At 43.5% G+C, this 20,492-nt stretch overlaps 1 pseudogene; it reads right to left on the bottom strand.

The window, feature by feature from the left end:
- LOC121018957 (zinc finger protein 160-like) overlaps positions 1–20,492 on the bottom strand; it is a 32,703-nt pseudogene that overhangs the window by 9,401 nt on the left and 2,810 nt on the right.

Genomic DNA, 20,492 nt, shown 5'->3' with positions numbered 1-20,492 from the left:
ATAAAATAAAATAAAATAAAATAAAATAAAATAAAATAAAATAAAATAAAATAAAATAAAATTCCTAGTAGAAAACAGAGGAAAAGCTTCATGACATTACTTTTTGCGATAATTTACCAGATATAACACCAAAGCACACGCAACAAAAGTACAATCGGATAAACTGACTACATCAAAATCAAAAACTCCTGCACACCAAAGGACACAAATCAAAAGCTTAAAGCCAACCTATGGAGCACAAGAAAAGATGTGCAAATCATATATCTGATAATAGGTTGGTATTAAGAATAAATAAGAACTCTAAAAGGGTGTAGTTCCACAGTGCGTGGTCTGGGAGCGGGGAGGTCCCCATACCAAAAAACAATGCTCTGACAGCAGCGAGGTATCCTACAATTCTGACTCAGTTCTGACAATTCAACTCAAGCCTGATGTTATCTATTTGGAGGTCCCACAAGTTAAGGGCTGAGTCCTACATGACCTGCCCCCACTTTAGATGCTAATGGTAAATCCAAGTTGTCACACCTAGGCTTCTGACGGACCGGCTATAGATCTGAAGTTCCAATGAACCCCCTCCTTGGGTCTGACTTGCTAGATTGGCTCAAAGAACTCAGAGAAACATTTTACCTACTAGATTACTGGTTCAACACGAGAGGATGTAACTCTGGAACACGTAGGGCAAGGCAAGAGGAAAGGGTGCAGAGTCCTCTCCACGTGGGTCACTCTCCACAAATTTCCTCTTGGTCACCAGCCCAGAAGCTCTCTGACCTCTCTCCTTTTGAGTTTTTATGGAGGCTTCATTATAGAGGCATTATCGATTAAATCACTGATCACTGCTGACTGAACTCCATCTCCAGCCCCTTTCCTCTCCCAGAAGTCCAGGGATGGACTGAAAGTTCCAACCCTCCAATCACTTGGCTGTGTCCCCTGGCAACAAGCCCCCCATCTTTACAGGATTTCCAAAAGTCACCTCATTAGCATAAAGGAGGTTGTGCTTGAGAGGTGACTTATGAAGAACAAGACACCCATTTGATCTTTATGGCTCCTGAGCAATTTCAGGAATTGACGAGAGACCAAATTATGATCAAAGATGCTTCCATTGTGGGCGCCTGGGTGGCGCAGTGGGTTAAGCATCCGACTTTGGCTCAGGTCATGATCTCACGGTCTGAGTTCGAGCCCCACGTCGGGCTCTGTACTGACAGCTCAGAGCCTGGAGCCTGCTTCAGATTCTGTGTCTCCCTGAGACTACACCCCTCCCCCACTTGTGTTCTGTCTCTGTCTCTCAAAAATAAATAAATGTAAAAAAAAAAAAATTAAAAAAAAAAGATGCTCCCATTGCTCTTATTGCTCAGGAAATTCCAAGGGTTTTAGAAGTTCTGCACAAGAAACATGAATGAAGACCAAACAGATTTCTTATTACGAATCACAATATCACAAACTCCTACAGCTCAACAAAAACAGAACCCACAAATATTCTGATTAAATAATGGGCAAAGGACTTTGGAACCAACATTTCTCCACAGATGATATACAAATGGCCAAGAAACTTATGAAATGATGTTCAGTATCACTGACCATTAGAGAAATGCAAATCTAAACCGCAATGAGATTATCACTCACACTCATTAGGATAGCTACTGTCGAAGAAACAGAAAATACTAAGTGTTAGCGAAGATGGGGAAAAATGGGAATTCTTATGCAATGTTCATCAGCAAGTAAAATGTACATGGAAAATATCAGGACAGTTACTTGAAAATTAAAAATTAAATTACCATACACTGTGAGCTGAATGTTTGTGCCCCCTAAAATTTCTATGTTAAAATCTAATCCCCAAGGTGATATATTTGAAGGTGGTGGCTTTGGGAAGTAATGAAGTCATCAGGATGGAGCCCACATAAATGGGATTAGTGCCATTACAAGAGGCCAGACAGCCAGCTCTTTCTCGTATCATGTGAAGACACAAGCAGTCAGCAGCAGCTTGCGGTCAGGAAGGGGGTCCTCACCAGAACCCAAGCATGCTGGCACCCTGATCTTTGACTTCCCATCTCCAGCACTGTGCAAAACAAATGGAACAACTGTTGTAAGCCACCCAGTTTTTGGTATTTTGTTACAAGAGCCTGAACAGACTAAGAAAGAAAATTGTCTTGATCGTGAGAAGTAGGGAGCTTCTGCAACAAATACCTAAAAATGGGGATGTGGCTGTGAACTGGGTCACGGGTAAAGGTGCATGCTGGAAGCTGAGGATGTCACAAAGGGAATTTTAAATGTGATTCTGGTATAGGCTCCAAGACAAAAAAAAGAGAGCTGAACACAGTTCTCTTGGCCGAACTGCATTCATGCTCTACTGTCTTGTGGAAAGTAGAACTTGCAAGCAATGCCATTGCTCTTCAGCTGAGATTTCTAAGCCAAGACGCTTGGTTCCTCCTGACTGCTAATGGCTAAACAAGACCAAAGAAATAACTTGAAGATAAAATTATCAAGCAAAAAGAGACTATAGAACTTCAAGATTTTGAAAATTCCCAGCCTAACCATTTTGCAAAAAAGGAGAAAGCATGCTTGGAAGAGAATAGGGTGTGGCCCAAAAGACCCCGAATAGCCAAAGGAATGTTGAACAAGAAAATCAAAGTGGGAGGCATCACAATCCCAGACGTTAGCCTCTACTACAAAGCTGTAATCATCAAGACAGCATGGTACTGGCACAAAAACAGACACATAGACCAATGGAATAGAATAGAGAACCCAGAATTGGACCCACAGATGTATGGCCAATTAATCTTTGGCAAAGCAGGAAAGAGGATCCAATGGAAAAAAGACAGTCTGTTTAGCAAATGGTGCTGGGAGAACTGGATGGCAAAATGCAGAAGAATGAAACTAGACCACTTTCCCACACCACACACAAAAATAAACTCAAAATGGATGAAAGACTTAAACGTGAGACAGGAAACCATCAAAAACCTTAGAGGAGAAAACAGGCAACAACCTTTTTGACATAAGCTGCAGCAATATCTTGCTCAACACATCTCCAAAGGCAAGGAAATTAAAAGCAAAAATGAACTATTGGGACCTCATGAAGATAAAACTTCTGCACTGCAGAGGGAACAATCAACAAAACTAAAAGGCAACCAATGGAATGGGAAAAGATATTTGCAAATGACATATCGGATAAAGGGCCAGTATCCAAAATGTATAAAGAACTTACCAACTCAACACCTGGAAAACAAATAATCCACTGAAGAAATGGGCAGAAGACATGAACAGACACTTTTCCAAAAGAGACAACCAGATGGCCAACAGACAAATGAAAAGATGGTCAACGTCACTCATCATCAGGGAAATACAAGTCAAACCACACTGAGATACCACCTTACACCACTCAAGAGTGGCTAAAATTAACAACTCAGTTAACAACAGGTGCTGGCGAGGATGTGGAGAAAGGGGATCCCTCTTGTGCTGTTGGTGGGAATGCAAACTGGTGCAGCCACTCTGGGAAAACAGTGTGTAGGTTCCTCAAAAACTTAAAACTAGAACTACCCACAAGCCAGCAATAGCACTACTAGGAATTTATCCAAAGGATACAGGAGTGCTGATTCGTAGGGGCACATGTATCCCAATGTTTATAGCAGTGCTTTCAACAAGATCCAAATTATGGAAAGAGCCTAAATGTCCATCAACTGATGAGTGGATAAAGAAGATGTGGTTTGATACATACAATGGAATACTACTTCGCAATGAGAAAGAAGGAAATCCTGCCATTTGCAGCAACGTGGATGGAACTGGAGGGTATTACGCTAAGTGAAATAAGTCAGTCAGAGAAAGACATATACCATATGTTTTCACTCATATGGGGAACTTGAGAAACTTAAGACCATGGGGGAAGGGAAGGGGAAAAAAAATAGTTACAAACAGAGAGGAAGGGAGGCAAACCATAAGAGGCTCTTAAATACAGAGAACAAACTGAGGGCTGACGGCGGGGGTGCGGGGGAAAGGGGAAAATGAGTGAGGGGCACTGAGGAGGGCACTTGTTGGGATGAGCACTGGGTGTTGTATGGAAGTGATGAATCATGGGAATCTACCCCCAAAACCAAGAGCACACTGTATACACTGTATGTTAGCCAACCTGACAATAAATTATATTAAAAAAAAAAAGGAATAGGGTATGGCCAACTGTTTGATAAGATCAGAATGAGTGTATTTTGCAGGGTTTTGCAGATTCCACATGTACGTGAAATCTTATGAGGTATTTCTCAGTCTAATTTACTTCACTTGGCATAATACGTTCTAGGCCCATCCACGTTGTTGTACATGGCACAATACCATCCTTTTTTATGGCCATGTAACATTCCACTCTAAAATACCACATCTTCCTTATCCATTTGTGTATTAACGGACCCTTAGGTTGCTTCCCTGTCTTGGCCAGTAAATAATGCTGCAATAAACATAGGGGTGCATTCGTAATCTTTTCAAACTAGTGTCTTCATTTTCTTTGGGTAAATACCTAGTGGTGGAATTATTGGATCATACGGTATTTCTATTTTTAATATTTTGAGGAATCTCCATACTGCTTTCCAGAGTGGCTGCACCAATTTACACTGCCACCAATAGTGCACAAGGTTCCTTTTCCTCTACATTTTCATCAGCACTTGTGATTTCTCATCTTTGATTTTAGCCATTCTGACAAATTTAAGATGATAGCTCATTGTGGTTTTGACCTGCAATTCCCTGATAATGAGTGGTGGTGAGCATCTTTCCATGTGTCTGTTGGCCTTTGGGAAAATGCCTACTCATGTCTTCTGCCCCTTTTAAAAATAAAACAAAAAACAGAATCAGATCTATAAATATAAGAACTGATGGTTGACGAGAGGAGGGGAGTAGAGAGGTGGGCAAAATGACTGAAGGGGAGTGGGAGATACAAATTTCCAGTTATGAAATAAATGTCATGAGAATAAAAGGCACAGCATAAGGAATACAGTCAATGATACCGTGATAATGTTGTATGGTGACAGATGGTAGCTACACTGGTGAGCACAACATAACGCACAAACTTGAATCGCTATGCTGTACACATGAAACTAATATAAAGTTGTGTGTCAACTATACTCATGTTTAAACATAAAAAAAAAAAAAAAGATTAGTGAGTGTCAACTATGGACCTTATCAACTACTATAGCAGGAAAACTGCCGGTGTGAAGTGAAGGGAAAGAAAATGGAAAGGAATAAAGGAAGACGGCCAGACTTTACAGAACAGAACCATAAAGCTATTTCTCTGCAAATTTTCTCTATTCTTCAACACAAAGGAGGAGTGACCTCAAGGCACTTCAGAGATGATTGGGCCTGCCTCTTCACTTTCTTTTTTTTTTTAATTTTTTTTTTTTTTTTTTTACATTTATGTATTTTTGAGAGACAGAGCACAGTGGGGGAGGGGCAGAGAGAGAGGGAGACACAGAATCCCAACCAGGCTCCAGGCTCCGAGCTGACAGCACAGAGCCCAGTGCGGGGATCAAACCCACAAACCACGAGATCATGACCTGAGCCAAAGTTGGACACTAGCCCGACTGAGCCACCCAGGCGCCCCTGCCTCTTCACTTTCAACAGGCCAGATGACCTCCCCGCAAAACTGGGTTTTCAACCCCTGCTCAGTAGAACCTGAGGGGTGGTGCGCGACCCTGCCTGGTGGAGCTGGGTCTAGCAGTAGGACTGCTGTCCAACAGGCCTGGAGGGCAGAGCATGGAGGCAAAGAGGATTATTTTCAAGCCTTCAGAGCTCATGGATCTTGCTAGGTTTTGGACTTGCCTGGGATCAACCTGTGCTTCTCCCCCATTTCTGCTTATTGAATGGTATTGTCTACCCTCTGCCTGTCCCATTCTACAGGTTCACAGCTGGAGAGGATTTTTTGCCTCAAGTCTCACCCATATCTGATTTAGAGATGTTTAGATTAGGTTTTGGACTACAGACTTTAGAGCTGATGCTAGAATGAGTTGACTTGTAGGGGTGGTGGGATAGAACGCATGTATTTGTCATATGGGAAGTACATGAAACTTGGGGAGGGGGGTGAGAGCAGAATGTTGTAGATTAAACACTGGTGTTCCTCTAAAATTCATTATGTTGAAACCTTCCAAAATACAACGGTGGGCCTATGGGCAGTGACCAGTCCATGATGGTGGAGCCCTCATGAGTATCATCAGTGTCCTTACAAGAGAGATCACAGAGAGCTATCTCTCTCTGTTTCTGCTATGGGAGGGGACAATGAGAAGTCACCCATCTGCAACCCATCAGAAGGTCTTCCTCAGAGCCTAACCATGTTGGCACCCTGATTTCAGACTTCTGGCCTCCAGAACTGTAAGAAATAAAATTTGTTAATAAGCCACCCATTCTATGGTACTTTGTTATAGGACACCAAACTAAGATACCATATAATCTAGCATTTCCACTTCTGGGTGTGTACACAAAAAAAGTGAAAGCAGGACCTCAAAGAGATGTTTGCATACCCATGTTCACAGAAGCATTATTCAAAATAGCCAAGAGGTAGGGGCGCCTGGGTGGCTCAGTGGGTTAAGTGTCCAACTCTTGATTTTGGCTCAGGTCATGATCTCACAGTTTGCGAGATTGAGCCCTTGCATTGAGCTCTGTGCTGACAGTTTGCTTAGTATTCTCTCTCTCCCTCTCTCTCCGTCCCTCCCTGCTCTGTCTCTCAAAATAAATACACTTAAAAAAAAAAATAGCCAAGGGCACCTGGTTGACTCAGTTGGTTGAACGTCTGACTCTTGATTTCGGCTCAGGTCATGATCTCACAGTTCATGAGATCAAGCCCCACGTTGGGCTCTGTGCTATCAACACAGAACCTGCTTGGGATTCTCTCTCTCCCTCTCACTGCCCCTCCCCTGCTCTGTCTCTCAAAATAAATAAACAAACAAAAAAAATAATAACCAAGAGGTAGAAGCAACTCAAATGTCTACTGATTGAGGAGCACACAAATAAAATGTGGTATATACACATAATGAAATATTATTCAGCCTTAAAAAGACACTTGGGATGCCTGAGTGGCTCTGTTGGTTAAGGGTCCGACTTTGGCTCAGGTCACGAGCTCATGGTTCATGGGTTCAAGCCCCACGTCAGGCTCTGTGCTAACAGCTCAGAGCCTGGAGCCTGTTTCAGATTCTCCTTCTCCCTCTTTCTCTGTCCCTCCTCCACTTATGTGAAGTATCTAAAATAGTCCAATTCACAAAAACAGAAAGTAAAATGGTGTTCACCAGGCTGTGGGTAGAGAAGAAAATAAGTGGAAAACAAGGGAATTTAAATACTCATGGTAATCAACTGAATCTACATTCAAACAAGAAAAAGATGGCATATTTTAACTCTAGTAAGCTCAAATGATGGAAAATATTATGAAAGTTATCTGAAACAATAGAGAGAGACAGGAGGTCAGGTGCCCCTCCTGTAGGTATTACTAAATGCAAGCTGTTATTATGAATCCATGAAACTTAATGTGCACTTATCCAAAATTAGTAAATCAGACTTCATAAATATGACCAGGAGAACAAAAGTAAGCTTACGGAGACCAGAGGAAATAAGCGAATGGCCCACTGCGGGAAGGACCTGTGACACAGGACACCATAAGCAGCAGCAGGTTCACGCAGAAACAACTTCTCCTCCCTGGAGGAGGTCCTCGGGCAGAGAGGAAGCAGGCAGCATACACAGCAAACGAGAGCCAGAGAACAACAGGAAAGCACGAGACGGTGGGACACCAGGGACCAGGTGCACCTTCTATGAAGTTCAGATGGAAACCCAAAATAGTGTTCGTGTGTTCACTCATGAATGCAATTTACAGAAATTTAGAAATTTTGTAGAAAATAGAAGTGTCATAAGCAACAGTGGAAGTCAATAAAGTATAAGAAATGTGCTAAGTTTTCTGTAAAACACAATGATATTTACGTATCAATTCAATATACTGATACGAACATGATGAATCTAGACAGGGAGAGTAATTTTTAGAACACAGCAGTTACAACAAAAAATTAAGTCAGTGCAATTTACACAAACTCAACAAGTTATGCACAAAAAACTGAAAACATACTATAAAAAAAGCAATAAATCTTACATGACAAATTAATGGTATTTCTGGGATTTGTACAGTACAAATATAAAATATACATGTTTTTAAGATATCTAAAATTCCCAATTTAATAAATTTAATTCACAAAAGTGTAACTTGATATTAGGTACTAGGTCAGGTGAGGACAAGTAGAAAAAATAATTCAGACTATCTTTTCAACATATTCCAGGGTTTGTGCTGGATTTAGGGAACCTGTTGCTGAGCCATACCTTGAAAACTAAAGAAGGAAATAGTGTAAAATATTTAAAACAATATCTGTTCCCCAATTCAACACTCCCACTTACAAATATAAAACAAAGAACACTACTGGTAGCATCAGAAATTCACAATTGATGATTAAATAATAAAAATCAAGTTCTTGGGTGCTTGGGTGGCTCAGTTGGTTAAGCATCCAACTCTCAATTTTGGCTTCAACCTTGATCTCACAGTTCGTGAGTTCAAGCCCCATGTCGGGCTCTGTGCTTTCAGCGAGGAGCTGCTTGGGATATTCTCTCCCCCTCTCTCTCTCCCCTTCTCTCTTTCTCTCTCTCAAAATAAATAACTTAAAAAAAATCAAGTTCCTTTACAATGCATAGAAATGGACAAGATGAAAGGAAAAAGTGGCTTAAAGGAAACGTATTACGGTGAACTTCATTAAAGTCATCGCTCAGCTTCAGCAACTCCCTCATTAAGATGCTGCATAATTATACCTGTTGAGGTAGAATGAACAACGGCCCGCAGAGGGGATGGCAAAGGCCACATGAACAACAGTCCAGTCAACAGCCTCAGACATAGGAGAACGTGAACATGGACAACATTGCCCCAGGACAGATTCCTGTTTTGTTTATTGTGGCTCAGAGGGATGAATTAGCATCTAATGAACAACGTTGTCACAGAGCCCTTGAGAGATAACGTGACACACCTCAAAAACCAGAAAGAAAACTGGAATCACTGGTCCAGTCAGGATCTCGTGATACTTTCCATCTCAGTATCCAGGGCATATGCTGACCAGTCTAACCAGTAGCTTCAAGAGGTGCTTCTGTAGGAAGCAGACTATTATTAGAACACGGTAGTCAAAGTGTTCTTGGTCAAGAATTTTCTGTACCAAGTAAACCCACTCCACAGAAGACTCCACCAGAAGCAGTCCATAACCTAAAAGCGGACTATCACAGCAAAAAGGAAAAAAAAAAAAAAAAAGGACGAAATTTCAGACTCTAGGGATGTGTCTTCCAAAAGCAAATTTCAGAGGCAAAATCACGCAGACTTAAGAAAAATGAAATCGTTGCCAAACTAGGTAGAGAGGTGGAAGAGAGAGAAAATACAGGATGTCAGGGCCAGGTGATGGAGGATCTTGACACGGGACCGTGCCCTCCACCCACAGACACTAAGCTAAAAGCTGAAAGGCGCTCCCATGTAGGACAGGGGATCAAAAAGAGCTTTCTGCCAACTGTCTTCACACATCTGAGTAAAAAATCTCGTAAGATCCAACCCACCTCCCCATTTCATGTGCCCCTGAAGTGTGGCAGAAGCAGAGTGGAAGCTATGGCTAAGGAACCCGAACAGGCCGACAGGCCTCAAGAGGGCGCCATGCAGCTTCCAGGGAGCCTGATGGAAGGAAGGCAAGAGCAGCCGGTGTCTTCCCTGCTGATCAGGTCTCCCAGGGACGGCCAATGGGTGTGGCACGAGGACAGGTGCAAGAGTCAGGACTACGGAGGCCTCAGCTCTGAGCCACGCGGACGAGGACCCGAGCATCTGATGGCATCAAGCCCAGGAGGAGAGATCCCCTTTGAAACGGCCCTCCCATGCCCTGCAAAGTCAAGGACCAAAGCAATCACTGCACCAGGTCACTGTGTGCGGATCACGGATCGCGGCGTTTGTGTTCGTCTCTGCGGGAGCTGCAGCACCGCTGGAGGGTGAAAGGGTCAACCTCACACATCTGAAGACCGAGCGATAAGCGAGTTTATTTATCTTGAGATTTTTTTTAGTTTATTTATCTTGAGAGAGATAGAGCACATGAGTGGCAGAGGGGCTGAGAGAGGGAGAGAGAATCCCAAGTGGGCTCGGATGTGGGGCTCACACTCACGAAACTCTGAGATCACAACCTGAGCCGAAACCAAGAGTCAGACGCTTAACCGGCTGAGCCACCCAGGCGCCCCTCCCAAACACTATTAATGTGCGGCCTCCTCTCTGCCCTTCTTCCCCTTGCTCCAAAAAGGACGTAATATTCAGGTCAAACACACATATGCCTGCTTATAAGAAGAAAGGAAGGTGAACGTGATGTGCTATGGCTTTTCCAGAATCTTCGCTTTTTGTTCAGCTGAGGAGAGAGGACATCACAGATGGATCTGGAAAGATCATTTCACAAACTCCTCCACCGCCTGCCTCCTTCTGAGAGCGCAGGCAACAGGATCGCAGAGATACAGCTCTCTTCCCAAACTACTGAATCCAAAGCGCACGGGAAGCAAACAGGGAACTGGCTATTTAAAATTTTTTTTGAACATTTGTTTGTTATTATTGAGAGACAGACAGAGACAGAGCATGAGCATGGGAGGGTCAGAGAGACGAGGAAACACATAATCTGAAGCAGGCTCCAGGCTCTGAGCTGTCAGCACAGAGCCCGATGTGCAGCTCGAACTCACAAACCACAAGATCATGACCCGGGCCGAAGTCGTGCTTAACTGACTGAGCCACCCAGGTGCCCCGGAAACTGGCTATTTTAAAAGTCTGCCATTTGGTTTTATGCATTCTTAAACTCCAGAACAACTCCTGATGTATCATCTGAAAAAACAGGAAAGTAAAAGTCCAGCTGCCACATAATGAGGCTTTTCACTTCCGAGGCAACAGGGCTTCAAACTCAGGCAAGTAAGGCAGGGGCTCCCAGGAGGCAAACTAAGGAAAACGGCAAAGATACCCAAGGGCAGATCCCCACTTCTGCAGAGATATTGTCCTCACCCAGGGAGACCAGGGTCCTGTAGTTCTCCAGCATCATGTCCCTGTACAAGGCCCTCTGAGCGGGGTCCAGGCACACCCACTCCTCCTGAGAGAACTCTATGGCCACATCCTTGAAGGTCAATCGTCCCTGAAATGAAAACACACTTCACCAAGAGGCCATGGGGTGAGTTCTTCACACAAAATGAGAAGAGAGAGGTGCGTAAGTATCAATTTGGTTAAAGTGACTGTCCAACAGACCCATGTTAAGGTATTTTAAGCAACTTATGTGCCTCTAACTTTAAGTTCTTATGCATTTCCATAAGAGATTATAATACCCTCCAAGTAAGTAGGGATTTCTCATTTTTGTGGACAATACGTGAAGAATACACCTAAAAAACCCCAATACTACACTGTCTATACACAGTATTAGATACTATGTTCTACACACGGAGTGATACTATCTAGATGAGCTACGGCACGAGTGCTATCTGCAGAGATGACAACATTCACAGTGGCTTTAAAGAGAAGTTAGAATTTAAAAACAGTGATGAGGGGGCACCTGGTGGCTCAGTTGGTTAAGTGTCTGACTCTTGATTTCAGCTCAGGTTGTGAGTTCAAGCCCCACATCGGGCTGTGTGTGACAGCCCAGACCCTGGAGCCTGCTTTGGATTCTGTGTCTTCCTCTCCCTCTGCCCCTCTCCCCCTTGTGCTTTCTCTCTCTCTCTCTCTCTCTCTCTCTCTCTCTCTCTCTCTCTCTCACAAAAATAAACATTAAAAAAATTTTTTTAATTAAAAATTAAAATGAAATCAATAAAACTTGTGATGAGGGTAGCAATGGCAATGACTTCAAAGCTTCTGACCCTTCCTACGTGCCAGGTATTACTCTAAAGGCTTCACACGTACCAAGCTGGTATCAGCAGAACAGCTCACCGGGGGAAGATGTGCTCCCATCCTATGGGGGGGAAGACTCATACTGGTCGGAGGCGCTCTAGGAAACTCTCCTCTGGTCAAAGAGCTAAGAATGACACAGCGAGCACACGAGCTCAGGTAGTCAGGTTTTAGAACTGAAACTCAAGAACTAAGTAGTTCAGTAACGGAGCATTACAAGTACACAGACAGAGGCTTCTTGAAACAAGCTCAAAGTTTACGACATCAAACTGCACAAAAGGTCCTCATAGACGCTGCATGCACAGAAACACTGCTATTCTTATCATTACCTAAATCATTAGCCTGATAGCGTAGAAAGAATTTAAGGCCATGGAATATACTTAAGATATAATTTCAATGGCTAAAAACTATGAAACTTATTTATGGAATGTCTTTATAAAAACCATGAGCCTTGGGGCACCTGGGTGGCGCAGTTGGTTAAGCGTCCGACTTCAGCCAGGTCACGATCTCGCGGTCCGTGAGTTCGAGCCCCGCGTCGGGCTCTGGGCTGATGGCTCAGAGCCTGGAGCCTGTTTCCGATTCTGTGTCTCCCTCTCTCTCTGCCCCTTCCCCGCTCATGCTCTGTCTCTCTCTGTCCCAAAAATAAATAAACGTTGAAAAAAAAAAATTAAAAACCATGAGCCTGGGTGGCTCAGTCGGTTAAGTGTCCGACTTCAGCTCAGGTCATGATCTTGCAGTCTGTGAGTTCGAGCCCTGCGTCGGGCTCTGGGCTGATGGCTCAGAGCCTGGAGCCTGCTTCCGATTCTGTGTCTCCCTCTCTCTCTGCCCCTCCCCCGTTCGTGTTCTGTCTCTCTCTGTCTCAAAAATAAATAAACGTTAAAAAATAATTTAAAAAAAAACCCCATGGACTTACACATGCATGCACTCGTGCAAATTAACTGAAATATGAGGTGTGGTTTCTCAACATAATTTTGAATGATTTTTTTTTTTTAAGAGAGAACATGGGCAGGGGAGTGAGGCAGAGGGGGAGAAAGAGAAACTTTTTTTTTTAAGTTTTTAAAATTTATTTTGAGAAAGAGTGTGAGAGGAGGAGGGGCAGAGAGAGAGGGAGCGAGAGAAAATCTCAAACAGGCTCTGTGATTTGTGTGCAGAGCCTGATGTGGTATTCAAACTCACAAACCGGGAGATCATAGATCATGACCTGAGCTGAAATCAAGAGTTGGAAGCTACCCAACTGAGCCACCCAGGTGCCCGAAAGAGAGAGAAAGAGAGAGAGAGAGAGAGAGAGAGGGAGAGAGAGAGAGAGAGAGAATCTTAAGCAGTCTCCATGCTCAGCGCACAGCCCAACACAAGGCTCGATCCCATGACCCTGGGATCATGACCTAAGCTGAAATCAAGGTTTAGATGCTCAACTTACTGAGCCCCCCAGGCACCCCAAAAGAAAGGTTTTAAATGGCTGTTTTTATAGTAAACGAACACAGAATCCACCAGTGGTTTTTGAGAGAGAGAGAGAGAGAGAGAAAGAGAGAGAGAGAGAGAGAGACTGCTCAAGGGAGGGCAGAGAGAGACAGAGAAATAATCTCAAGTAGGCTTCACGGTCAGCGCAGAGCCCAACAAAGGGCTCACTGCCACGACTCTGGGATCATGACCTGAGGTGAAATCAAGAGTCAAGACACTCAACCAACTGAGCCACCCGAGTGCCCCCATTATCATTTTTATTCACGTGTATTTCAGCATGTTTGGGAAGATTAAAACGTATAAATTGTACTTCATTCGGTTTGTCAATATGACTATACAGTAGGCTAGTAAAGAGAGGGCACAAACATGAAAAAATAAAGAATACTTTAACTCCAATCTCCATAAAATACCTGCATTCAAAAATATAAATACAATTATATGCATTTAAACGTAGGTGTGTAGACATTAACAAACACCAAAGAGAGTTTGTTTATTCCACTAATAAAACAATGGTTCAAGATTAGAAGAGTTACCGGTGTTATGATATGCAGTACCTGAACAGATTCAGGTTTAAAAACATATCACAGTAATAGACACTTGAAAAAAATGACAAAAAGGAAATCGATGATTAAACTATCATTAAGCAAGAACATTTCACCAAATGTCATGACCAGTCGAGAACGCTGGATGCATTTGCTCTGAAATTTCGGTGGAGGAAAGGGGGTTGGCCGGGGCTCCTGCCATTCGCCCAGCCAGCCTGAGCAGGCATCAGCAGAAGAAGTTAAAGGAGGTAAAAATAGTGAGAGAGAGAGAGAGAGAGAGGGAAAGAGAGAGAGAGAGAGAGAGAGTGTGTGTGTGTGTGTCAAGGAGCTGAAACTGTTGAAAGTCACAGATCTAAGGATGGAAACAGGCTAAAAGGGCAAGAGGGAGAACGATATTTCATGCAAGCAGGATCCTAAAGACAGCAGAGGTGGTTATATCCTATCAGACAGAAGAGACTATAAGACAAAACGGTCGCAAGAGGGGAAGGACATGATAAGAAGATTGGCTCACCAGGAAGACAGCACAACGGTAAACACACAGGCATGTGACATTAGAGCCCCCAGATGTATTAAGGAAATAATAATAGTATGGGGTGCCTGGGTGGCTCAGTCGGTTAAGCGTCCGACTTCAGCCCAGGTCATGATCTCGCGGTCCGGGAGTTCGAGCCCCCCGTCGGGCTCTGGGCTGACGGCTCGGAGCCTGGAGGCTGCTTCCGATTCTGTGTCTCCCTCTCTCTCTGCCCCTCCCCCGTCCATGCTCCGTCTCTCTCTGTCTCAAAAATAAATAAATGTTAAAAAAAATTTTTTTAATAAAAATAAAAAATAAAAAAATAAAAAGAAATAATAACAGTAGACTTCAGTACCCAGTTTCAGAAGATCCAGAAGGAGACAGAAGACCTGAACAGCACTCTCAGCAAGTGCACCTACCAGACAGACAGAACACCACAGCCAGCAGCAGCAGAACACGGTCTTCTAAAGCACACGTGACATCACGCCAGAAAACAAATCTTAGCAAATTTAAGAAGGCTGAAATCATAAAGAGCATCTTCTCTAACACTGAATTGAAACTAAAAGCAAATAGCAAAAAGGAAACAACTCATTTTTTCTATAATATACTTTTTTCTAATTGCTTATTTTTTTAAGTAACCTCTACACCCAACATGGGGCTCGAACTCACAACCCTGTGATCAAGAGTCTACCTACTGGGCCAAACAGGAACCCCAAAACATTTTTCGTTGTTTTTTGTTTTTTGTTTTGAGAGAGAGAGAGAGAGAGAGAGAGCAAGTGAGCAAGGGGCAGAGAGAAACAGGGAGGGAAAGGGAGGGAGGGAGGGAGGGAGGGAGGGAGGGAGGCAGGGGGAGAGAGCAAAGCGGGGCTCATGCTTACTTGATGTGGGACGTGAACTCACAAACCATGAGACCATGACCTGAGCTGAAGTCAGATGCTTAATGACAGAGCCACCAGGTGCCCCCAAACAGCTCATTCTTAAGCAATGGGTCAAAGAAGAAACCGCAAGAGAATCTGCAAAGTGTCCGGATGAAAATGAAAAAAACAACATACTGAAATGTAGGGACACTCAGAGGAGGGTCTGCAATGGTGAATATTTACATTAAACAAGAGGAAAGATCTCAAATCAGAAATCTAATTTTACACCTCAAGGAGGCAGAAAAAGAAGAACAAACTAAACCCAGTTTAGCAGAAGGAAGTAAATAAGATTACAGCAGAGGTAAATGAAATAGAGGATTAAAAAAAAAATATTAAAAAAATCAACAAACCAAGAGATGTTTTGAAAAGATTAATAAATTGACAAGCCCTTAGCTAGACTAGTGAACACTGCAATTCATGTCATGGAAAGTTTTAAAAAGGACTCTATGAGGGTACTATGAACAACTCCATGCCAACAATGCATAACCTCGAAGGTAAGGGTCAATTCATGAAAACATACAACCTACCAAGACGTATGATCACGAAGAAATAACAAATGTGAACAGAATTATACCTGGAGAGGACATACGAGCAGTGATCAAAAATCTCCACAAAGAGGGGCACCCGGGTGGCTCAGTTGGGTAAGCGTCAGACTTCAGCTCAGGTCATGATCTCATGGTTCCTGAGTTCAAGCCCCGCATCAGGTTCTGTGCTGACAGTGCAGAGCCTGCTTGGGATTCTCTCTCTCTCCCTCTCTCTCTGCCTCTTCCATCCTGGTGATTTCACTCTCTGAAAGTAAATAAACTTAAAAAAATTTTAAAACAAAGTATGGAAGATTCAACATTCAAAAAAATCAATGGCAATACATTAGTAGAATGTACTAACAGAATGAAGGAAAAAAAAACACTTGGTCATCTCAATGCGGAAAAAGGCTTTCACAAAATTCAACAAGCTTTCAGGATGAAGACATCCAACAAACTAGGAATAACAGACCACCCCCAACACAATCAAAGTCATATACAAAAAGCACACAACCAGCCTACCCAATGGTGAGAGACTGAAAGCTTTTCCTCTAAGATAAAGAAGAAGGCAGGGGCGCCCGGGGGGCTCAGTCGGTTGAGCGTCCGACTTTGGCTCAGGTCATGCATGATCTTACAGTCCATTGAGTTCGAGCGCCATATCAAGCTCTGTGCCGACAGGTCAGAGCCTGGAGCCTGCTTCAGATTCTGTGTTTCCCTCACTCTCTGCCCCTCCCCCACTCACGGTCTGTCTCTCAAAAACGAATAAATTAAAACAAATTTTTTTACGAAAAAAAAAAAAAAAAAGAAGGCGGCAGCAAGGGTCCGCACTCTCAGCATTTCCGTTCAACAGAGTACCGGAAATCCTAGCCAGAGAAATGATCAAGGAAAAGAAATAAAAGCCATCCAAATTCAGAAAGGTTGATTTCATATTTTAAAACTCATGATGAATAAAACTCTTTCCATTCCATTCCCATCATTAATATCTTAAAGGCAGGAACCCACACTTGTTCAGCTTCAAATGTAGTGTAAAAGTGGGCAGATTGCTCGCTATTGGTCTATTTTTCTAGAAGCTTCCAGGTACGTGTGGACGTTAATACAGGATTCCACGCGCCGCTTCTTTTACCCCGGCTTACAGACGGCTAACAGTGCATCCAGACGTGGCCCCTAAACAACCACTGCCTGAGCGTGAGCCCATCAGCATGCGGCCAAGCCTACTCACAGGCTCCGTGTCACTGGGTTACCATGAGCTGGAATCTAAATGGAGAGGAGGGGGACGGGGGGGAAGGCCTGGGGGAGTGTGGACGGGCACGTGTCAAGAGTACTCTAGAGATCCGCAAGGCCAACAGGAAGGAGAAATGGATCCTCGACCAAGAATATGACTACCTGAGAAAACGCCATTCCTGTGGCCTCTTTCATTTTTCTTCCTCCTCTTCTGGGCCTCTTCCTCAGGCAATGTGGTTCTTTCTTAGAAGTCCACCTTATGGGGCGCCTGGGTGGCGCAGTCGGTTGAGCGTCCGACTTCAGCCAGGTCACAATCTCGCGCTCCGTGAGTTCGAGCCCCGCGTCGGGCTCTGGGCTGATGGCTCAGAGCCTGGAGCCTGTGTCCGATTCTGTGTCTCCCTCTCTCTCTGCCCCTCCCCCGTTCATGCTCTGTCTCTCTCTGTCCCAAAAATAAATAAACGTTGAAAAAAAATTAAAAAAAAAAAAAGAAGTCCACCTTAAAAGTTGAAAATTCTCTTCAAAGCTTAGAATGGCCATACCCCATTCTGTGCCACAAACACACACAGGAAGTCCTCACCACGTGGGAGAGTAAAATATTTAAAAATACATAACTGCAAAAATATAACCGTTAGTGCAGATCATACTGAAAGACGGTCAGCTACAGAAATTAGCTCTGAGCAAATTTTTGTTTAATTTCAGTTTTGTTGAGGGTTTTTTGTTTTGTTTTGTTCATGAGCAAATTTCTTCATTGTAAATAGATGGACTCTTTTGGGAAAGGTTCCAAGTCAACCCAGCCATCCTTCAGTATGCAGAGAGCAGACAAAATGGAATTGAGGGGCACAGAGACTTAGTAGCTCACAGCCCACTGTCTTAAGGGATCACATAACAGAAGAAATTGGAGCATTAGGCAACTGTTAAACTAGGTTTCAAAGGCTACAAGACCATCAGCATCCTTACTAAGTACTCACTGAAACAACCTAAAAGTATGTACCAATTGCTGAAGAACTTTTCTGATATATAAGGTAAGGAGGAGAAAACACGCACGCCTCAATCTAAACCAGAAACCGATTTATTTATTTTTTTTTTAATTTTTTTTTCAACGTTTATTTATTTTGGGGACAGAGAGAGACAGAGCATGAACGGGCGAGGGGCAGAGAGAGAGGGAGACACAGAATCGGAAACAGGCTCCAGGCTCTGAGCCATCAGCCCAGAGCCCGACGCGGGGCTCGAACTCACGGACCGTGAGATCGTGACCTGGTTGAAGTCGGATGCTTAACCGACTGCGCCACCCAGGCACCCCTGGAAACCGATTTAAAAGGCAAATAATTTGTAATTTTTTTAAAAAAATCTAAATAATTCTTGGGAACGCAAGCTGGTGCAGCCACTCTGGAAAACAGTATGGGGGTTCCTCAAAAAAGTAAAATAGAACTACCCTACAACCCAGCAATTGCACTACTAGGCATTTTTCCAAGGGATACAGGTGTGCTGTTTCGAAGGGACACATGCACCCCCATGTTTATAGCAGCACTATCAACAATAGCCAAAGTATGGAAAGAGCCCAAATTTCCATCGATGGATGAATGGATAAAGAAGATGTGGTATATATATATACAATGGAGTATTAGTCGGCAATCAAAAAGAATGAAATCTTGCCATTTGCAACTACGTGGATGGAACTGGAGGGTACTATGCTAAGTGAAATCAGTGAGAGAAAGACAAAAATCCTATGACTTCACTCATAGGAGGGCTTTAAGAGACAAAACAGATGAACATAGGGAAGGGAAACAAAAATAATATAAAAACAGGGAGGGGGACAAAACATAAGAGACTCTTAAGTATGGAGAACAAACAGAGGGTTACTAGAGGGATTGTGGGAGAGAGGATGGGCTAAATGGGTAAGGGGAATTAAGGAATCTACTCCTGAAATCATTGTTTCACTATATGCTAACTAATTTGGATGTAAATTTTTTAAAAAATCTAAGTAATTCTGGGGTCAAAGTGAAAACAAAATTAATATATCACATTGGGCGATTAAAATAAAAACTTAAAAAATATATATCATACTGAAAAAAGAATAACCTGACTTGAGTGTACAGGAGGCCACAAAAGCTTATTTCAGAAGTTAATAATTATTTATATAAGGGGCACCTGGGTGGCTCAGATGGTTGAGCTTCTGACTCAGGTCATGATCTCGCAGTGAGTGAGCTGGAGCCCTGCCTTAGGCTCTGTGCTGGTGATGCGGGGCCTGCTTGGGATTCTCTCTTACTCTTTCTCTCTCTCTCAAAATAAATAAGCTTTAAAAAATTATTATTATTTATAGAAAAGTGGAATCTGAACTAAGATTTACCTCAAGCTACAAAAAGAATACTGAATTAAATGTAAGAGCAGTAGGGAGGGGGAAGTAAATCCATTACAAAAACGAAGAGAGTAAATGTAACACTCCTTTAAAAAAGGCACCAGGGGGGCGCCTGGGTGGCGCAGTCGGTTAAGCGTCCGACTTCAGCCAGGTCACGATCTTGCGGTCCGGGAGTTCGAGCCCCGCGTCGGGCTCTGGGCTGATGGCTCAGAGCCTGGAGCCTGTTTCCGATTCTGTGTCTCCCTCTCTCTGCCCCTCCCCCGTTCATGCTCTGTCACTCTCTGTCCCAAAAATAAATAAACGTTGAAAAAAAAAATTTTTTTAAAGGCACCAGGTAGGGGCACCTGGACGGCTCAGCTGGTTAAGCATGTGACTCTTTTTTAAAGAGTTTTTTTTAGATGTTTATTTATTTTTGAGAGAGAGCATGCGCACAAGGGTGCGTAAGAGTGGGGGAGGGGCGAGAGGGAGATAGAGGATTCAAGGCAGGCTCCTCACCAAGAGCAGAAGAGCGGAAGGCCCTGCTGGGCTAGAATTCAAGGACCCTGGGATCATGACCTAAGCTGAAGTCGGACGCTGACCAACTGAACCACCCAGGTGTCCCTACTCATCCCCTAAGCAGTGGACTCGAGTTTAGCTCAAGTCGCGATCTCACAGTAAGCGAGATAGAGCCCAGAGTTGGGTTCCGCACTAACAGCACAGAGCCTGCTTGGGACTCTCTCTCCCCCTCTCGGCTTCTCCCCCACGCGTGCGCACAGGCACGTGCGCACACACACACACTCTCTCTCTCCCCCAAAATAAAGAAAAAAAAAAAAAAAACATTAAAAAGTATATATAAATAAATAAAAAGGCACCATGTAGTGACCAGCGTTTCTCCCCTTCCCCAACCCAGGCAAAGGGGAGAGGGTGATCCACAAATGACTAAGTTACCACCCACTGGCTGAATACGGTTTGCAAATGGAAATTATCTTGCGATGCAAATAAATATAAAACGCACAAGCCTTGGGGCGCCTGGGTGGCGCAGCCGGTTAAGCGTCCGACTTCAGCCAGGTCACGATCTCGCGGTC

Source organism: Herpailurus yagouaroundi, unplaced genomic scaffold (genome assembly GCF_014898765.1).
Source record: "Herpailurus yagouaroundi ecotype Mexico unplaced genomic scaffold, PumYag 220, whole genome shotgun sequence".
In the NCBI taxonomy this organism is placed as follows: Eukaryota; Metazoa; Chordata; class Mammalia; order Carnivora; family Felidae; genus Herpailurus; species Herpailurus yagouaroundi.
Note: the sequence above shows the minus strand (reverse complement) of the source record. Positions and strands in the feature narration are given on the sequence as shown.